Source organism: Rhinoderma darwinii, chromosome 10 (genome assembly GCF_050947455.1).
Source record: "Rhinoderma darwinii isolate aRhiDar2 chromosome 10, aRhiDar2.hap1, whole genome shotgun sequence".
NCBI lineage: Eukaryota > Metazoa > Chordata > Amphibia > Anura > Rhinodermatidae > Rhinoderma > Rhinoderma darwinii.
The window spans coordinates 37,605,404-37,625,229 of NC_134696.1; the positions used below are offsets into that span (position 1 = coordinate 37,605,404).

General features: G+C 43.6%; 1 protein-coding gene and 1 long non-coding RNA gene across 2 annotated transcripts in view; one reads left to right on the top strand and one right to left on the bottom strand.

Moving 5' to 3' along the window:
* ZBTB16 (zinc finger and BTB domain containing 16) overlaps positions 1 to 4,860 on the bottom strand; it is a 108,264-nt gene extending 103,404 nt beyond the window's left edge. Inside the window, exon 1 of the mRNA XM_075839743.1 lies at positions 4,693 to 4,860. The gene's annotated coding sequence lies outside the window, so the exon portion shown is untranslated. The remainder of the gene's footprint in view (positions 1 to 4,692) is intronic.
* A 90-nt stretch (positions 4,861 to 4,950) lies between these two features.
* Positions 4,951 to 18,854, top strand: LOC142661373 (uncharacterized). Its single transcript, XR_012850718.1, has 4 exons — positions 4,951 to 5,055; positions 6,077 to 6,128; positions 18,457 to 18,546; positions 18,642 to 18,854. It is a non-coding gene; the product is annotated as an uncharacterized LOC142661373 (long non-coding RNA).
* The last annotated feature ends 972 nt before the right edge of the window (positions 18,855 to 19,826 follow it).

The following is a 19,826-nucleotide window of genomic DNA, read 5'->3' on the forward strand; positions in this document are numbered from 1 at the left end:
ATGGTGCAACGAGCAGAAGTTAATTCATGATACTATAACTAGGGGTATTACAGATTTTATTTGGTGCAGTCGTTTTATATAGGACTGCAGGTTAAAGGGTTTATCTGACCGATGCACAATATAAATCTCTTAAGGTTAATTCAGCTCTGCTACATCTGTATATAAAGTCATCACTAGCAGTCAGCGTCTGTTAGCAAGTTCACCATTTTGAACTCATGCTTTACAGTCACTCACTAACTTCTATATGTGGTCACAATCAGACACAACAAGTCAATGGGCACCACTTTGAAACTGTATGCCTTTTTGAACAAGAAAATCTATGCTTGGAAAAATCATTCCAAAGATCTACAGTATAATAACTTTGTTCCAAAATATGTACTTGGCTACAAGTCTCTGAAGTGAAAAATTTAACAATCAAGTCTGCAGCCTCCTACAAAGCCCTTATTACACTGAAGTGTTCAACCAACGTCTGGACAAAAAGCTGCAACAGTATAATGCAAAGAGTACAAAATAAACCGTTCTTTGACTTATTTGGTGGGGAGGTTAAATGATTTTAAAAAAAGGCACAAACTTAAAAATAAATTTTTAAAAGTGTTGAAAACACAATATCAAATACTACGAATACTATTTCAATTTAGATAGAAGTCATGGACCACCTCCAACGGTGGGCAAAATACTTATAGCAAATATTTTCCATTTGCAATTAATACACAAATTTCCATCCACATGGAGTAAGTGCAGAAGGGACGGACATAGGCAGCAGAGGGCTAATGTGCAAGAACAGTATGGGGGGGGGGGCCCTTAACCTCCAATATCTCATCCAAGAACACCCTGCCCTTACGTCTTTACAAATTCACCAAAAATTGAGAGCCAGTGTCATCAGATCAGTCCCTAATATGCAATCTTTTAGACAGCAGAAAGCTGCTTCTAAGGTGCCAGTGCGCCCCCCCCCCCCCTACAGCTGTCAAGGTTGCACCAACGGTAGGTTCGTCCTTGAGGTACAGAACATCAAGTATGAGGGTTCTATGGCTTCTTGTCCTACAACACCGAGTAAGCGACATCACTTTTGTTAAGTTCCTATTCTTGAACAGCACTAGTCAAGATATACGAGTAAACCGCTTAACGAAGAATTTAAAAAAAAATTAAATAAAACAAAGTATAAAGTTGTCAAAACGCAACCAATCACTATAAATTAGTAACATCGGGGTGGGTGTTTACTTTTTGGTTTCCAACTCTCTCACACAAACAACCAACAGCCATAAACACAGGTTTGCTTTACTCAGTAACAAAAGAACATGCAGTCTGGAGAGATGCTTTATTGGACTTGTCAGACTCAGAATAATGGTGACAATTGAAGTTTGTGTAACAAAAGTACAAAGCGTAAAGCTTTAACATTAAACCTATTGTTGCATCGCACCTCAGGAAAGGGGTAAATAATAATATCCCATGTGCGTTACATAATTACAGGGAGGAGCGCTCGTTTTTACAGTAAATCCTGCCTAATAGTAAGCTCAAGCATTAAATACAAAAACATACACAAAAAAAAATATATAAGATATCCACCCAAATACACATTTCTTTTTAGTTATATATTTGTACACATATTAAAATTAAGCACTTGATAAAAGTGCAGCCTGAGGACTGGCAATAGAACAAATACACCCCCCCCCCCCCCACACAAACAATTAAAACAAAGCCACAGATTTAAAGCCAACAAATATCCTAAAAAAATAGGGCAATGCATCATACTATATAATAAGTTAAAGACACAGTGACCTTTAAAGGAACTGAATATTCATAGGACATATTACCATATAGGTATTCAGTTACCAACAGCAAACCGGTCATTTTACAGATCTGCTGCTATAGTTTTTTCAAATCTGTTAAAACTGTATCAAATATTATTATTAATATTATAATAATCAATGCGTAGCATCCAGTCACTGATGATCACTAGTGCTCTCATATTTGTTAAGTTTAAAAAAGGTATTTTGCCTATAATTGACAACATTTCCTAAAAAATACTTTCTAAAAAGGCTCCAAAATGTAGTACAGCGCCTCCTCATGGCCACACAAGAATGGCTATTCCCTTCAAATAACTTCATATACACACACAGCCCAACAGAAGTGCCAAGATAAAGAGATCATCATATTTAGCCTTTATCAATGCAGAAGGTTCCATTTATACACCATGCAGACGTACTCTATATCTAGCCAGCTATTTAGAGGGATATCTACTTTTACATAGGACTGCTAGGAAACCTATTGCATTTTTTCCCAGTATGGGAACATAACATTCCGCTTCAGATCCTAAAGCATATTTATTCCAGAAATCACCTGGTCCAGTAAATTATACCTATATAGCAAATGCCATTACTGTATGGACTCAGACTTGACGGAACCTCATACAAGGGGCAACTCTTGATATTCTCCTTCCTCCATAGCTCAAAGTGCCTGGTTTAAATTCACAACATGAAGCCAGAACATATTGTGTCTCAAGTTAGCCAACATTCCTACAGGTCCAAGTCAAACACTCACATATATCTGAAATATACCATCTACAACGCTTTATAAGCACCTAGCAAACGATGTAGACAAGCCACAAAGATGCATCAAGAATAGAAAGAAAAACACCAGTAAGTCAAGATAAAAGGGGTTAAGAAAACAGATCCCCCCCACAATAGCGGCTGGTCCTATTGTGTGGCCAAAGGCAAGAATGTTTTTGTCTGTAGCAAAGTACAAGGCAGTAATACAGTGTGAGGGTCAGAAGGATGGAAACTAGAGCTGGACAAAGCAAGCCCCAAATAAAAACCCTCAGTGATGTCACCCAGAAAAAAGCAAATATTACCTCTGGCACTTTAACATACCTTGACATGGCTTTAAAAGTAAACACCTGCATTGCTTATCAATCAGGGTACAAGATAATACAGGGTAATAGATTAGTGAATGTAGGAGGAAGCAGTCTACAAACCCAGCAGAAAAGAGAAAAAAAAAGTGTTACGCCTAATTTATGAGGTGTTAAAATATGGGCTACAGTTCCGTCCCATCCATAAAAGAATTCCAATTCTGCTCTTGTTTATGGATGTGTAAGCATTTTGAAGAACAAACTGTTAAGTCCCTGTTAAAAAGATACAGACAGAGCAAGAAAACAGAAGACAATGGCAACATTAAGTTATACCAGTGATCAACGGGGGTAGCCAAATATCAACTCCAATTACCCCCTATGGCTGGTCCCCTATTAAAAGATACAAGGGGGACAAGGGGGTCGACTTGTTCTAACAAACTAGATTCTATGTATTCACAGGATTGAGATTTCTTACTCACTAGCTGGGGGTTGCATCCATTGACAGAGCTCCTTTTGATGACTTGGAGGGGTTAATTAGTCAACTATTAAAGCCCTTTATCAGCGGTGTATTGCCCGGCCTCAGTTCCCTTTAAAACCTAAGGCAGAACTAGTTTTGGGAAAATTATACATGTTGAATCCACAAAAAAAATCAATGTCGGCATTATTGACATGAAGATTAGATGATGGGGGGGAGGATTAACCATTGCAGGACCACACAGGCATAAAAAAAAAAAAGAAGAAGGAGGGGGGAAACTTACTAAGGATATTTTATAAAAAAAATTATATATCGCTTCTAATCCATTATAGTCTATAGACAAGAACAGGTAAATCATGTGCAGAGACAGCAGAGGCTGCTTTAAATTCACACACACAACAGAGGTTTATAATGTGTTTTCGGATCTGTCTGGCGACCACACGAAATGAATATTTGAATATTAAGTGCAGTAAAGCGTCCAGCGTTTAATCTATGCTACTGCTGGCCAGGCTGGACTCAAACATACAGCATACAAAACCAAGACAGATTTCATGCCCTATATTATAAAGAATAAGGGATCCAGCAAATAGAAATATCAAGAGAATAATAAACAGAGGAGGGGGACTCAGATGAAATGACCAATACAGAATGAATCAATAGACAACACACAAAATTCAACAGATGAATACAAAGAGACAGGGAGGGAATGGATTATATGGATGGAACAGTCTATTACACATCAAATACAAGATTTTCCATTCTTCTGGTGTAAGGGGGCACTATTTGTCTTGAAGAAAGGGCGACAGATTTCTTCTTCTTCCCCGGTCTTGCATTAGCAGACATAAACAAGTCATAATTATTCATGCCACATTTCACTGTCCCCCCATCTCACAGCACCAGGCTGCAGAAGGAATCCAAATAGCAACCTACTGTCTGAATACAACACAGCCCTTTAAATACACATCTCAATGGAGCATCAGTACCGTACTACAAAGCCACTAGCGACATTAACGCATACGATCACGTCCTATTACCGGCTGCTCATCAATGCAGAAATTAACTTTTTTTTCCCCCGGTCTATAATAGAAGCATCTTTCCAAGTTCTTCCATACAAAGAACTGATACAATGTAACGAAATAATCAGAATGATAGAAATGACAGCAGCAACAACTTGCCGGAACACGCAACAAGCAACTTTGTGCGCTCATGTCAGGGGAGACAATGTAACAATATTCTCGTATTACTGAAGATGGGACGACTACTCCGCGTGTGTGCATGTCCCACCGCTGGATGATGAGGGTGATGATGGATATTATAGGCAGCAGCTGCACTCACTCTATGAAGTTGGAGCAGGTTACTTTAGTGCACTCACCTGTGCTGCTGGGGCGCTGTGTGTTCTCCCCCGGCTCTCTCTGCAGGCATGTATGGATATTATATGGATATTATATGTAAATGGATGTGTGAGTGGAGATGCGCTGTTAAAGCCGCAGCAGCCGGCTCCAGCAGTTCACAGTGCCCGCTCTCATGCTCACTAGCTCCTCTCTCCTTTAAGGTTAGCAAATCAACACAGCGGTGACGTCACGCTCGGCGCCTGGAACACATGCCTCTCCCCCCCTCCCCACACATAATGGATCAGCCCCACCGCCATACTTACTGCTGGCAAGAGATGCTGAGTGCCTGTCAGTCTGGATGGAGAGAAGAGGCAGATGAGGCTCAGGAATGGAGCATGCAGCTGGTTAGTAGGTCTGGTGTGTATAGCTGAGACTGAATGCTGACTAGTTAGTAGTAGCTGCTGTAGGACTACATTTCCCAGCATGCCTTTTAGAAAAAGAAAAAAAAAACACTTTATGGGATGTTGAGCATCACCAGGTGTCTAGAGCCATTGTTTGTTCTTGCTGGGACTTGTAGTTCCGTGATCGGGACATGGATGTGATACATTTTAAGACCAGGGCTACACCTAAACTTCTTGTAGAGCTGCTGATTGATTTTAACTAATAAGCTACAGCTGCAGTCCACATGAATACATTGAGCAGCAAGCAATCTTGTGGACTGCGGCTGTCAATCAGTAGAGATACAAAAAGTGTAGGTGTAGCTCTGGCCTTATAAGGCTGGGTTCACATGGTGCGTTTTTGTTGCAGGTGTTTTTTTTTTTTTTTGTTGCTTTGGTTAACGTACTCCTATTGAGAGACATGGGGGTTCATCTACCAAAATAAAAATGCAACATTTTAATCCAGCCTAACGAATTGTTATACCTGGAGTAAAAATGATTGGATGCGAGAAATTAAAATTTTGGGCAATACGATGGAGTATGATTCATTGAAAAGTAAGGAAAATGTATTGCACGTGATTTAAAAATCGTATTGATAGTCGGTGGTGTAATCCGTGTATTTGTCGATTCTGATGATTCACAGACTATCAAGAATTCATGAAATCACTGACGTTGTCACAGTGAATTGTTTTGTATCGGAGCAATTGGTTGGTCTTCAACTATTAGAGGCAATATACATTGTGTGTGTGTGTGTGTATATATATATATATATATCTCTCTGGCTATGCTGGAACTTGTTCCACAAGAGCTGGCGATCTCCGGTGGGATCAGGGTCTCCACATTGTCAGGTGCCTCTTCCTGATGAAGTGTAATGATGGTGTTTGGGAGTCTCCTCTCACCTGCTCTGTCATTCTCTGCTCCTCATCTCCAGATTATTTCTATTGAATGAATTTTGGCTGCATTATTTAAGATGTTCGTTCATTTACAGATTCATTTCAGCCCTATGAGAGCGATAGAAATGTGAAACTTGCAGTCGTCAGGTGAGTGGTTCGTGTGCGAGCTGAAATCCGCAAGGTTTTTATTTTGCTTTGTTGTCTCGTTTTGTTTTTCTTTGTCCTCTCTATATGTAAATACATTTTAAATTATTATTATTCGATCTCATTCACACATTGCAGATTTGGTCAATATTTTGCATCAGTATTTTGAAGCCACAACATAAGGGAAATATAGTAGAAATATTTATACTTTTCTCTTCTTTGCATTCACTCCTAATTTTTGGCTTCAAAATAGTGACGCAACAAACAATCTGCAATGTGTGAATGAAGCCTTAGTATTACGTTTTACTTTTTTGGGGGTGTTGGCGGCATATAAACTATATATAGTTGGCAGTATCGGCGCGCAGATGATATCTACACTTTAGGAATGAACATTGTAATGCAGATCTTCATTACATGAATGTGAGTGATATATTGAAAGGATACAGTATATAATGGTTGTAGAGGAATCCCACCACTAATGCTCTGCTCCAGAGATCGACCTGGACATATCAACCATGACAATACGGTAGCCCTGCTGGAACAAATACATCTAGAACGATGGCTCACAGAAAATATGATGAGAAGAAAAGCTTTGCACATTGACCGAGTAGTTTTTGTCACCACTATTTTTTATTTTTTTTTAAAACATTTTTTTCTGTCATTTATTTTTTTTCCAAAAATGGAGTGTTTTTTTTTTAGTCCCATATTGCATAGAAGAAAGTGACAAAAAATATATACTTCTGTAAATGCACCCTAATGTTCATGCACAAGACTGTTATTTTCTTCAATTCCCTATTCATTTTTTATTAAATTTTTTTGCGGATAACATACTGTACCATTCTTCCCTTATTTTTTTTTATTTTTATTTTTTTTTCATTTGTCCGTTCCGCAAAATTAAAGAACATGTCCCAATCTTGTCAGTGTTTGCGGTCCGTCTCACCCATTCTAGTGTATGGGTTCGCAAAAACACAAACGGACAGCACATAAAAGCCTATAGGATACTTGTTTTGCGGTCCGCAAAACGGAAACAGTCATGTACATGATGTCTAAAGGAGAATTGTGGGCGGGAGCATTAAATAAATTTATAAGGGGGGGATTTACACGAGCGTGTGTTTTGCGCACGCAAAAAAACGCGACGTTTTGCGTGCGGAAAAGGCACTTAACAGCTCCGTGTGTCATGATCATATGGTGCGCGGCTGCGTGCTTTTCACGCAGCCGCCATCATTATGACACTCCGTTTGGATGTTTGTAAACAGAAAAGCACGTGGTGTTTTTCTGTTTTCAATCATACTTTTACTGCTGTTGCGCGAATAATGCGCATCCCACGGAAGTGCTTCCGTGTGGCGCGTGTGATTTTCACGCACCCATTGACTTCAATGGGTGCGTGATGCGCAAAAAACTCAGAAATATAGAACCTGACGTGAGTTTTACGCAGCGGACTCATGCTGTGCAAAAATCACGGACAGTCTGCACTGCCCCATAGACTTGCATAGGTCCGTGCCACACGCGTGAAAAACACGCGGGTGGCACGGACATATTACACGTTCGTGTAAATCCGCCCTAATACTAAGACGCCTTTCAGATGTCCTAAATGAAGCTGCATTTTATCGCCAGTGTTACGGCCGTAATACTTGGACCTCCCACTGTTTTACTGAACTAAACTTCTAACGATAGAATCACGGGGTGATCCAAGTTTAGTTCAGTAAAACTGTGGTATTGTAGCCTTAAGGGGGTTTTCCCATGAGAAACATTTATCACATATGCACAGGATATGTCATAAATGTCAGTTAGATGCACTGTGTGAACAGCCCCACTGAATTGCATGGGTCCGTGCGTTGTCCGTTTTTTTTTTAACGGACAGCACACAGATGTATAATACGGTCGTCTGAATAAAGCTTTAAAATCTGTTCCATTCATCTGAATGGATCTTGCAAGAGTCGATTCACCTGCTGCAGAAACAACCACATTCAGAAATATCTGCAACAAGATCTGCCACGTGTGACTGCAAATTTAGTTGAGTGCCTTTTCCCTTCACTCCCACTGCTGGTCAGTTTAAAGAGGCTGTCACCACATTATAAGTGCCCGATCTCCTACATAAGGAGATCAGCGCTATAATGTAGGTGACAGTAATGCTTTTTATTTTAAAAAACGATCTATTTTCACCACTTTATTAGCGATTTTAGATTTATGCTAATGAGTTGCTTAATGCCCAAGTGGGCGTGTTTTTACTTTAGACCAAGTGGGCGTTGTACAGGGGAGTGTATGACGCTGACCAATCAGCATCGTGCACTCCTCTCCATTCATTTACTCAGCGCATAGCGATCCTGCTAGATCCTTATGTGCTGTCTTATACTTACACATTAACAATACTGAAGTGTTTAGACAGTGAATAGACATTCCACGGGATGTCTATTCACAATCTCTGCACTTCGTTACGGTTTCTGTGGTAGTTACAGCAGAGCAAGCGTAATCTCGTTGTAACCTGTCATCTACAGCGTAATCTCGCAAGATTACGCGTCCTCTGCTGTAACTACCACAGACAGAGTAACGAAGTGCAGAGACTGTGAATAGACATCCCGTGGAATGTCTATTCACGGTCTAAACACTTCAGTATTGTTAATGTGTTAGTATAAGACAGCACATAAGGATCTAACAGGATCCCTATGCGCTGAGTAAATGAATGGAGAGGAGTGCATGATGCTGATTGGTCACTGATTGGTCAGCGTCATTCACTCCCCTGTATAACGGCCACTTGGTCTAAAGTAAAAACACGCCCACTTGGGCATTAAGACACTCATTAGCATATATCTAAAATCGCTAATAAAGTGGTCAAAGCACTGCTGTCACCTACATTATAGCGCTGATCTCCTTATATAGGAGATACGGCACTTATAATGTGGTGACAGAGCCTCTTAAAGGGTATGTTCACCCCTGGTGGATACGCCGCAGATTTTTCATATGGAATTGCGGCCAACAAATCTGCAGCGTATTAGAGGCAGCAAAGTGGACTGCTACAAATCACACCCGAATGCTGCAGAAATTGACCTGCGGTTTGAATTTTAAAATTGGCAGCATGTCAACTTATGACGTGGTTTTACACTGCAGATTGTGAAAACCGCAACATATTCCGCATGTTACACAGATGTTGCGGCTGATTTAACTTTCACATGTGGACGAATTCTAAAAAAATCACTATCCACAGGATAGGTGATAAATGTGTGATTCCTGGGACCCCCACAGATCAATAGTACTGATAAATCCCCTGTTCCTACTCACTACATGAGTGAGGATGGTTTTGAATGAAGCGGCAGTCAGCAGGCACACGTCAGCTCCATCCACTAATGGGACTGACGGAAACAGCTGAGTACAGCGATTGCCTGTTTCCGTCAGCCCTATAAACTTGCTTGACCACTGCTCTATCCCAACTCCTCATCGTGGTCGTGCGGCGAGGTGGAACAGAGGATTCGGGACCCCAAAACTAGCGAACCTGTGGGTTGGTGATAGATGTCATTCGTGGGAAAACCCCTTAAAAAATCCTGGATTGTGGTTTTCCGAGGGATTTCAGGCTGTTTATTTGTCTATCCCTCTTATTTAAAAAAAAAAAAAAGCAAAACGTATCCTATCCCTCCCCCCACTGACCTGAGTGGGTCTCCCATACATTGCACTGACAGTGAGAGGGGGGCATGTATGGGCCTGAGCACCGCTCCAATGTTTACATGCAGCGGCACTCTGGTGATTGGGCGCAGTAAGGAGTAAGGACAGTATAAATAAAGAAAAAAATATAGTTGGAAAGCCCTCTTAGGATATGTTCACACGGCAGATTTGCTACAAACTTCTGTGGCTGGAAATCTATTCCATACATCTGAATGGGGTTGTTGCAGTATGCACACAAAAAAGTAAACCTTTTTAACTAGGCCATGTTTCGCTTTTGTTTTTCCTTCCCAGTCTTGCAAGAGCCATAGCTTTTTATCTTTTTTTTTTTTTTTTCCGTCAGTGGACCGGTGTGTAGGCTTAGGCTGGATTCACACGTGCACATTACGTCCGTAATGGACGGAACGTATTTCGACTGCAAGTCCCGGACCGAACACACTGCAGGGAGCCAGGCTCCTAGCATCATACTAATGGAACTACTGTCCCGTACTGAAAACATGATTACAGTACGGGACAGTTGTGAGGCAGCGACTCCTAGCCAGGGGCGTAGCTAGGGGGGGGCAGGCGGGGCACGTGCCCTGGGCGCAGTTCAGTGGGGGGCGCCAGCGCCACTTCCTCCTGCACTATAATTGTACCTGTGTCGCAAGGACACAGGTACAATTAGAAGCAATGAATGACCGGGCACGTTCCGTGCCCGGCCATTCAGCGCCTTTCCACGAATGAAGCGACTGGTACCTTTTGTACCAGTGACGCTTCCGTCGATGAAAGGCGCTGACTGACTGACAGGGAAAGTCATCCTGCCCAGCCAATCAGCGCCTTTCATAGACGCTGTGTTCAACCCCCTGGAGACCCGCGCAGAAGAGAGCAGGTCTCCATGGCTGCCGGACGGCGTGGGAGCGGGAATAAGGTGAGTTTTATTTTTATTTTTTTAAATTGTAATAGAAGTGTGGCTGTATCTGCGGGGGGGACTTTGTCTACACGGGGGACTTTATCTACGGGGGGTGTCTATCTACAGGGGGACTATATCTACAGGGCTGGGCTATATACAGGGGGACTATATCTACAGGGCTGGGCTATATACAGGGGTACTATATCTACAGGGCTGGGCTATATACAGGGGGACTATATCTGCTGGGCTATATACAGGGGGACTATATCTACAGGGGGGCTATATACAGGGGGACTATATCTGCTGGGCTATATACAGGGGGACTATATCTACAGGGCTGGGCTATATACAGGGGGACTATATCTACAGGGCTGGGCTATATACAGGGGGACTATATCTGCTGGGCTATATACAGGGGGACTATATCTACAGGGCTGGGCTATATACAGGGGGACTATATCTACAGGGCTGGGCTATATACAGGGGGACTATATCTGCTGGGCTATATACAGGGGGACTATATCTACAGGGCTGGGCTATATACAGGGGGACTATATCTACAGGGCTGGGCTATATACAGGGGGACTATATCTACAGATCTGGGCTATATACAGGGGGACTATCTGCTGGGCTATATACAGGGGGACTATATCTACAGGGCTGGGCTATATTCAGGGGGACTATATCTGCTGGGCTATATACAGGGGGGCTATATACTGGGACTATATCTACAGGGCTGGGCTATATCTGCTGGGCTATCTACAGGGGGGGACTATATCTACAGGGGGGGACTATATCTACAGGGGGGACTATATCTACGGGGGGGGACTATATACTGGAGTGGGCTGTCTATAGAGCACCATATACAGGGGTGGGCTATATAGTATATAGCCCCTTGTAGATATAGCCCACCCCTGTATATGGTGCTCCATAGATAGCCCACCCCAGTATATAGCCCCCCCTGTAGATATAGTCGCCCTGTATATAGCCAAGCCCTGTAGATATAGCCCCCTGTAGATATATTCCCCCTGTATATAGCCCACCCCTGTAGATATAGCCCCCCTGTGTATAGCCGTCCTCTGTAGATATATCCCAGCCCTGTGTATATCCCAGCCCTGTGTATATCCCAGCCCTGTAGATATGGTCCCCCTGTAGATATAGCCCACCCCTGTATATAGTCCCCCTGTAGATATAACCCACCCCTGTATATAGTATCCCACAAATGGCTCCCCCTATAGTGCTCCACAGAAAGCCCACCCCTGTATATAGCCCCTTGTACATATAGTCCACCCCTGTATATAGTGCTCCACAGATAGTATATACAGGGGTGGGCTATCTGTGGAGCACTATATACAGGGGTGGACTATCTAGTGGAACACTATATACAGGGGTGGACTATATGTACAAGGGGGGGCTACATACATGGTTGGGCTATCTGTAGAGCACTATAGGGGGAGTTATTTGTGGGACACTATATACAGGGGTGGTCTATATGGGGACACTATCTACAGGGGCTCTATGGCAGGCACTATCTACAGGGGGCACAGTGTGTGTGTGGGACACGGTGTATGGTGCTATTATAATTAGAGGTGCAGTGTATGGCGCTATTATATTTAGGGGTGTAGTGTGTGGTATAATGATAACTTTATATTTATTTATAGGTGCAGAAATGTTGGAAAAGTGAGAAGCTGAAGACATGTGAGCGGCAAACTGCAGAAATGGACCGGGAGAAGTCATCGTAGAGGTCTGGACCAAATGGAGAAAAAGAACTAGAATCTGAGACGTCACCGGTGAGTCACTTAATGTAAATGTTCATTCTGCCTCTAATCAGTAATATAGTCACTGTATGATCTGCAGCGAGATCATGGGTGGTGTGATTATGATAGGATTTATTTTTTGTGAAACGGCATCTCCCAGCATATCCTTATCATTGTTCGGGCCATGCTGGGAGCTGTAGCTTTACGCCGTACAAACCTATACGGCAGGGGTTGCACTAAATTTAGCTGTATTTGTTCTGGGGCTGTATATATGTACCGTGCTTGGTTCTGGTGTTGTGTATAGAACCATATTGCTTGTGAAATGTACAAATAATTTTATGCTCGCGTTACATAAAAAGAAATGACACGTCGATTGGTAGAGAAAACAAACACGGCGAGGGGGAAGGAGATGTCGGGAAAGAGGTTGGGGGGGGGGGGGGCGCCAAACTGAATCTTTGCCCCGGGTGCTGGAGAACCTAGCTACGCCTCTGTCCTAGCATCGTACATAACTATGATACTAGGAGCCCGGCTACCTGTAGTGTGTTCGGTCCGGGACTTGCGGTCAAAATACGTTCCGTCCATTACGGACGAAATGTGCTCGTGTGAATCCAGCCTTACTTTTTGTGGGGCGAGCTGTAGCTAAAGTACTCTATAATGTACTGGGAAACTGAAAAAAAATATATTTATTCTTTTAATAATAATAATAATAATTTTTTTCGTCAATGGAGCCATGTGAGGGAAACTTTTGATCACTTTTTATGATATTTTGGGTGCAATGGTGACCAAAAAACAGTAGTCCTTGCATTTTTTTTTTTTTTTTCAGGGATCACCCTGCTGGTTAAACAATGGGATATTGTAATAGTTCTGACTTTTACGGACGCAGCATCTATTTATTATTTTTACATTACATTAGAGCAAATATGGGGAAAAGTTTTTTTTTATTTTTTTCATGTTTTATTTTTTTGTACATTAGTAAACAATAAATTTTTTATTAGTCCTCCTAGGGTACTAATGCCGTATATTGTGATTTTTACCCTCTCCATTAAAGGGGTTTTCCCCACGAGGGACGTTTATGACATATCCACAGGATATGTCATAAATGTCAGATGCGGGTCCCACCTCAGTGCCCCCTAAACCCCGTTCTAGCTTTGTCTGCTATCGCTGACTCCCGGCCATTTCCTGACTTTATGGTCGGGAGTTATGAAAACAGTGTAGCTCACTGAGCTACGCTGTTTCTGTAACTCCCATAGTAGTGAACAGCAGTTACGGAAGCAGCTTCGCATGCGAGCTATGCTGTATCCATAACAACCATTCAGTTCTATGGGGCTTACGAAAGCAGCGTAGCTCAGCGAGCTACACTGTTTTCGTAACTCCCGACCATAAAGTCAGGAAATCGCCGGGAGTCAGCGATACTGTCCTGGTCGAAAATCAGCCGACACGCACAGAGGTAGAACGGGGTTTAGGGGCCCCGCTCTGGAAATAGATGCGGGTCCCAGTGGTTGGACCCGCATCTATCTGACATTTGACATATCCTGTGGATGTGTCATAAATGTCCCCCGTGGGAAACTCCCTTTAAGCCCTGCCTCTGACAAGGCTTAATAGGAGCAGAAAGATGGTAGACATGGGGGCCTTCATTAGGGCCCCAAACTGCTGTGACAACCATCGGCAGCCTGCGTTCGCATTCCGGGGAAACTTTCGACTGAGGGGCTAATGGGCTGTTGGAGAGAGTCAGCCCCGTCTTTCTAACAGCTTAGATGCTGTGCTTGTTTTTGACCGTGGCATCTAAGTTGTTAAACGGCCAGGATAAGGTTTATCTCTGATCCTGATCGTAAGTGCAAGGTGTCAGCTGTAATACACAGCTGACACCTGCAGAGTATGGAGCAGGCTCCGTCCCGGAGCCTGCTCCATACTTCTCCCCCCAAACCATGAAGTACAGTGTCGTCAAGGGGTTAATACTTCTGTTAACGTTTAGTGCAGGGGTCTCAAGCACGCGGGCCGCATGCGGCCCCTGGGGCTGTCATCTGCGGCCCGCGGGACACAGAGCCGCTAGACTCTGGAATTCTCTGACATCGCTGTCCACTAGTATCGGCTCTGCTCCGGGACTCTGTGGAATTCCCTGACATCGCTGTCCATATATGGACAGTGTGTCAGGGTCTTCCCCAGAGCGGAGTCCCGAGCAGAGCGCTAGTACAGGATCTGCTCCGGGACTCTGTGGAATTCCCTAACATCGCTGTCTATATATGGACAGTGTGTCAGGGTCTTCCCCAGAGCGGAGTCCCGAGCAGAGCGCTAGTATCGGCTCTGCTCTGGGACTCTGTGGAATTCCCTGACATCGCTGTCCATATATGGACCGTGTGTCAGGGTCTTCCCCAGAGCGGAGTCCCGAGCAGAGCGCTAGTATCGGCTCTGCTCCGGGACTCTGTCGAATTCCCTGACATCGGTGTCCATGTTTGGACACGCGATGTCTGGGGATTCCCCAGAGCCGGAGTCCAGTGCAGAGCTCTAGTACAGGCTCTGCTCCAGGACTCAGTGGAAATCCCTGACATCGCTGTCCATATATGGACAGTGTGTCAGGGCCTTCCCCAGAGAGGAGTCCGGAGCAAAGCGCTAGTACAGGCTCTGCTCCGGGACTCTGTGGAATTCCCCAGAGCAGGAGTCCCAGCGATGTCAGGACCACAGCTGGAGTACCAGGAAGAGCCTAATAGTGCTCTGCCTGGGACTCCAGCTCTGGGGTTGCCCCTGACATCTCTGTCCATATATGGACAGTGATTTCAGGAGCAGAGCTGGAATCCCATGCAGAGTGCCTGATGCTCTGCTCCGGGACTCCATCTCTGGGCAAGCCCCTGACATCACTGCGGCAGCATCGGCGGAGGGCACTGCGGCAGCATCGGCGGAGGGCACTGCGGCAGCCGGACTGCATTTAGCGACACTTAAACTGGAAAACTGGATTGTTGAAATAAGCACATGGAGAAATATCTAAAATTTTAAACCTAGCGGTATTATTATAGTAATGTAGTATTCATTTTATAGTAATGTAGTATTATTATTATTATAGTGTTATAGTACCGTATATATCGGCGTACAAGACTAATTTTTACACCCTTAAAAAAATGTCAAAAGTGTGGGGTCGTCTTATATGCCGGATATTGTCTACATTAGGGATGCACGTTGCAGCCGCACAGCTCAGTATAGTAACACATGAATGTATGGGAGCGCAGCTGCGGCTGTGTAATTCAGCCACAGCCCCGCTCCTGAGTCATGATAAGTTCGTGGGGACAGAACATGGCGGGCGCGCTACAAAACACCCCCATGTTCTGTCTTCAGTGCATGACCTGCCGCTCATTAGTGCAGCGCCGGCCGCATCACCTCATGCTGACCGCGCGCGCACTTCCTGTCAGGAGCGGGGCAATGGCTGTATTACACAGCCGCAGCCCCGCTCTATAACGGCGGAGATCAGAGAAACCGCTCATCTCCGCCGTTATTCCCCTGAATGCTGCGATCACAGCTGACTGCAGCATTCAGGGGAAAGTGAGAAGGGGGGATGCCCCTGGATCGCGTCTCAGGGAATTCCTGTGACGCGATCGAGGGCCATACCATATATGGGCAGACAGCCCAGGGTCTATTGACGGACCCCTGGGCTGTCTTACCATATTTCATGTTGTTAGGACATACCCAAGTATGTCCTGACAACTGCCTGTGTATTATCCGTCCACAGGTTAATGTACTGGGACATATCTGATATATGTCAGTACATTAAAGTTTAAAAATAAAGTAAAAACAAAGTATTGTTAAATTTTAAAAAAAATACACCTTCACCTTTTTTACAATAAACATTAAAATAAGTCTCAATACATAAAATACACTCCGTAATGGCGCGGACAACAATGTTTTTGCATCATTTATGATGTGTACGCTGTAAAAAAATGAAATAAACACGGCTTTCATTCACTTATTAATGTGAGGCGCGAGGTGCGATGAATTTACCCTCCATGTTCCTCACATTAATAGTAATTAACCCCATCATGTACCTCGCACATTAACCCAATATGACTGAGAAACATGATGGGATTAATTACTATTAATGTGAGGCGCGTTCAAAATTAATCACACGTCGCGCCTCACATCAGAAAACGGAAGAATTTTTTTTTTATTACTGTTGGCAAAAGTATCGAAATTGGTATCGAAATCGCAATACTAAACGAAGTATCGGTATCGAAGTCCAAATTCTGGTATCGTGACATCCCTAGTCTACATATTGTCTACACACAGGTTGTGTGTTACCTTGTGAGCCTGCAGTCCGGTACACAGGCTCCCGGGATGCACGGAATCCGCCACGGATTTGAGGGAAGCCGGTATTAGCCGCCAGGGAACATCTCTGTAAGATCCTCTGGCCCGCCCTTTCCTCTCATTCCCTGCCTCTCAGATCTCGCGCGATGAAGCAGCCTATCTGCGCATGCGCGAGTTCAAAGAGACAGAGTCCTGGGTCCTGCCGCCGATGGCAATAGTGAAGCGCTCCTGCACGAAATGGTGAGTATATCTTAAATTCTATATTTTAAGGGTAAAAGTTGGGGGTCGTCTTATACGCCCAGTCGTCTTATACGCCGACATATACGGTAGTTCAAATAAGTAATTTATTAACAATAATTTTGTGTTGTATCAAATTTGAAAGTAATGCGGCCTGTCAACTTCCCATTTTTTTCTGTATGTGGCATACTTACCCTGCCGAGTTTGAGACCCCTGGTTTAGTGAATGAGAACCCTCATTGTTTATTTCCAGTGGGTGAGAATCTCTCATGGTTAAGTGATGATCACACAGCTGCACAGTTCGTTACAGTAAAGTTATCAAAGCTCTCCCTTTAACAAGCAGTGCACCTGTAGTAATTATTAGCATTGGTGGCACAGCAATAAATCATAAATTGAGGTGCTCTGTGCCACACGCTGTAGACAATCTATGCAAAATGATTCCTAAGAGAAGAACAAGACTGTGAAAGAGGGCACCTGAACACCAAGGGAAATACAAAAGTTACATGTAACGTTTATTTCCCTCCTGTGATTGGACAAACCTCCTGCGTGGGGTATCGGATGGACGCTCCTGACACAGGGGTGTATTTATCTTTATCCGTACAGGCTGCTAGCTTCTGATATGATTATCTTTTATCTGATGTTACATTAATATTTATTTTCAGGATTCTATACATTAGGCTATGTTCACACCTGTGTCGGTTTGTTATATTCTGCTCTGTCAGAGAAGCAGAACAAGGGAATAACGGTTACACCATGGATATCGCCGGCACCCATTGACTTTAATGGGTATCGTCGGGGTGTCCGTGATTTTACCATAGGCTCCAACACAGATGTGAACGAGGCCTTAAGGGGGTTTTATACTGGGCGATTATCGGGCAGACGAGCGTTCATAGAACGTTCGTTGCCCTGTGTAAACGGTGCAGCGATCAGCAGATGAACAAGCAAACGCTCATTCATCTGCTGATCGTATCCTTTTAAAAAAGTAAAATATTATCGTTGTCGGCTGTGTAAACAGGGAGACGCGCCGCCGACCTGATAATAACGTCTGGGCTGAGCGATCGGAGTAATGAGCGCTCGTCCACATCCATAGCTCCTAGTGACCGGAGCAAACAAGTGCCGATCAACGATGTCTCGTTGATCGGCGCTCGCTGAGTCGGCCGATTATCGGCTGGTGTAAAAGGGCCTTTACACACGTATATGTCTTGTATTTTATGACGATTAGCGGTCATACGCTAGCTTTGTCCACAGGATTACCTCATGTGGGAGGGCTACATTTAAAAAAATAAAAATAATAATAATTTATTATTTGAGCTTACGTGTTCTTTTTTTAACTTCTGGTCTAAATAAACTTTACATGTATTTTTTGTATTTCCATTGGTGTACACATGTCCCTCTTCAATAATTGTACGAGCTGTGCATCTGTGTGATCATCACATGACCAGATTATCTTTGGAAGAATTGATCTCCCAGCAATATCGGAACAAATAACCAATCTATTGATTATATTCTAGAAGCGTAAACTTGATGCAGACAATGGATCTGATGCTGGATCTTGACTGAAGCGTTGGCCGTGTATATGGCACGGTGTGTATACTCTGCAGGTCTGTCTACCTTTTTAGTTTGTGAAGTGAGTACTTTTCTGCTAGCTAGATGTTGTGAAGTAACTTAGACTTGTCCTCCCTTCTTTTTCCCCTAGTGACCGGACTTGGCAAGAAATCCTGACAGCCGCAACAATGACGGACCACTGCAGTCACTGCTTTTTTCAGGAGGAATTTGGCCATAAGACTTCAGTCTTTTATTTATTTATTTTTTTCTTCTTCTTTTCTGTTTAAAACTGCAGCAGCCGGATGTTGCATGGAAAAAATGTGGTGTTTTTTTTATTCACATAACACATTTTTGTAAGTATTAACTTTTGTTTTGTCTTTTGTATATGATACATATTTCAAATGCTGAAGATAGCATGGCCGATTTACTAAGACTGGCGTTTTATATGCCAGTGTAGAAAAAGTGCGTTGGAGTGAATTGCACGTAAGCCTCTGAATAAATTTGGCATGTCATAAAACCCAAAAATGTTCATATCGGGAGTAAATTTTTGCACAAATATGGCTTGTGACGTTTTTTGCAACTCTTTTAAGCCACAAAACAAAGACCGAGCTATAGATAAATCCCCCCCGCCTACATTTAGAGCATTATTTAATAAGCTAACCTAATAAGTTAACCTAATTGTATAAGAAAAAATCTTTTTCCAGAGCAGCTTAAAGGCTATATAAGACCAGGTTCCCAGGGGCAGATATGCTGCGTAAAAACTGTGCAGTGTATTTGTCCTGGAACCAGCAGCACCTTCCATCTGTAAAACCGGGTGGAATTTCCGCTGTGGAAAACAGTGCTGAAAACCCCCCAAAACTTTTATACTTACCCCCTCCCTCTCTCCTGTGCGTAGTCCGGCCCCCTACGATGACGTTGCAGACCTTGGGACTGCTGCAGCCTGTGATTGGCTGCAGTGGTCACATGGGATGTAACATCATCCTAGGAGGCCGGACTGCAGGGAGTTATGGGGAAGGGCTTATTCAGATGAACGTAAAATACGTCCGTGCAACGCGCTTGATTTTCGCGTGCCTTGCACGGACCTATGTTAGTGAATGGGGCCGTGCAGACTGTCCGTGAATTTCACGCAGCGTGTGTCCGCTGCGTAAAACTCACGACATGTCCTATATTTGTGCCTTTTTCATGCATCACGCACCCATTGAAGTCAATGGGTGCGTGAAAATCACTCGCACCACACGGAAGCACTTCCGTTTGGCGCGAATAATTCACGCAACAGCAATAAAAACTATGAATGAAAACCGAAAAGCACCACGTGCTTTTCTGTTTACAAACAGTG